Genomic DNA, 2,063 nt, shown 5'->3' on the forward strand with positions numbered 1-2,063 from the left:
AGTAGGCAGGACAGGAGAGGTCTGCTGGGCCATATGTGTCAGTTCCCTGGCTGACTGAATTTAGGCCTTTGCTGTGATAGTCCTGAGACATTATTCTTCGACCATGTGAGAGGCCCTATTTAGACTTTTCTAATCCCAAGACTCATATTGGAGTGTAGTTACCTATGCCTTGTTGGTTTATCAAATTGATTTTCTTCTACTGAAATCCAGACACCATTACACATTAAGATTGCAAAAAAAAAGGCACTGATTTCAAAAGTTGCCATAGATGTATGGGTTACAAACAGTTACTCAACCACTGTCTGAATTCTAACTGTAGAGCTCAATCTAATGTGTAGAATTATATCCTCCACCATTTGTAGTCTTCACAACACCTCACACACATCTCATTTGATTCTCCCCATGAACCCAGTGCTAATGATAGAAAATTGGCATACACACACACATGTGGACCAAATATCTTGTACAATCCAACATGTCAAACACCTTTTTACAACCCCTTGGCCTATCACTTTTCTCATACCATGACTGTTGCAACCAGCCTTGCCCACCATAGATACAACCTTTGACAAAAGGAAACACCTCAGCTGTGCTGCTCTCACCTGCTTTCCATCCCAGGTTTCTCTGTCACTGAGACCCCAGGCTACATTGAGCCACAGGCAAATGTGGAAGTGTAATGTTGTCAACACCCCAGAGCAGCCTTGAAGGCTAGGGGATAGGATCTAAGGAATATACACTCTCCTGCCAGCACTGGTGGGTAGTTTTGAGGTACATTCTCTATAGCTCCAGGGAGGGCCCTGGCAGCACTGAAGCTCAGCTGCCCCCAGTCACCTTCTTTAAAACACATCCTTGCATCAGCTTCCTTGTTTGATTCTCCAATTCATCGTGCCCATTCTGCTTCATTGGCTTAATCATAGTTAGTATATTCATCAAGTAAAGTTGTATTCCCTGAAAACCATCCATCAAACTCTGTCATAGGAGCTGCTTTGTGGGAAAATCCAAGTTTAAATAACGTATAAAAACAAATTAGAAAAGAGTCAGTTAATGCTGGAATCAGAAATGAGGTTTTTTATCTTCTTATGAAAATGAATTCTTAAGTCAGAATAACTTGAGTTTGAAGCTAGCTGAGATGCATTATGAGAATAGAGTTTTCTGAGCCTCAACTATTAAGTGGGAATGTAACAATAATAGTATAGCAATGGCCAGCTTTTACTGAGTGCTTCCATGCTCAGACACTGTTAAAAAGAATCCCAAAGATATATCATATGTATGATAAAGGCTATATATTAAAAATCCCTGGGCCTTCTCTGGTGGTGCAGTGGGTTAAAGCACAGCACTAAGAAGCTAAAGCCACTTCTGCATGAGTTTGATTCCCGCCTGCCCCGGAGGTGACCAAATAAAACACCCTGGGCCCTCCCTGGTGGCGCAGCGGGTTAAAGCACAGCACTAAGAAGCTTAAGCCACTTCTGCATGAGTTCAATCCCCAGCCCCGGAGATGTCTTACATGGCACGGCAGACCTCTCCTGACCAGCCCGCTGCTCCCCTCAGCAGTGTACTTTTGTCAGTCTGCCTTTCCTTTCCTGCTCCCCGACTCTGTGTCTGGTGAATCCTCTCACTGCCCCTGAACCTCTGGCCTGCACCCCAGTTCTGTATGCACAAATAAATAACTCTTAAAAAAAAAAAAAAAACCCTCATAGCCAATATGGACACAATGTTCTAATAACTTAGATCAGGCCCAAATTAGAAAGAGCAAGTAAAGATGGACAACCATATGGGTAAACAGAAGGAATATTTTAGCAATAAATGACTGAAATGACATAGATTTACACATACTTTATAATTGTCCCACTTTCTCACGATCATAAAGCAGAACTTCTAACAAATAATTTACAGGGTGTGGCCTCTTAGAAAGAGAGCCCTAGTTCAGCTCTGGCAATGTGACCAGTTTGAGAAGTCAAAGCCATTGGTATTTTCTGTTGGGCCCAGGAAAGGAAAATCTCACCAAGGAAGCACTAAATAATAAACTTCAAGCAATTTAACTTTCTCAGTTCTCAAATTTCTTA

The sequence above is a fragment of the Condylura cristata genome, unplaced genomic scaffold (assembly GCF_000260355.1).
Source record: "Condylura cristata isolate star-nosed mole 26May11 unplaced genomic scaffold, ConCri1.0 scaffold00007, whole genome shotgun sequence".
In the NCBI taxonomy this organism is placed as follows: domain Eukaryota; kingdom Metazoa; phylum Chordata; class Mammalia; order Eulipotyphla; family Talpidae; genus Condylura; species Condylura cristata.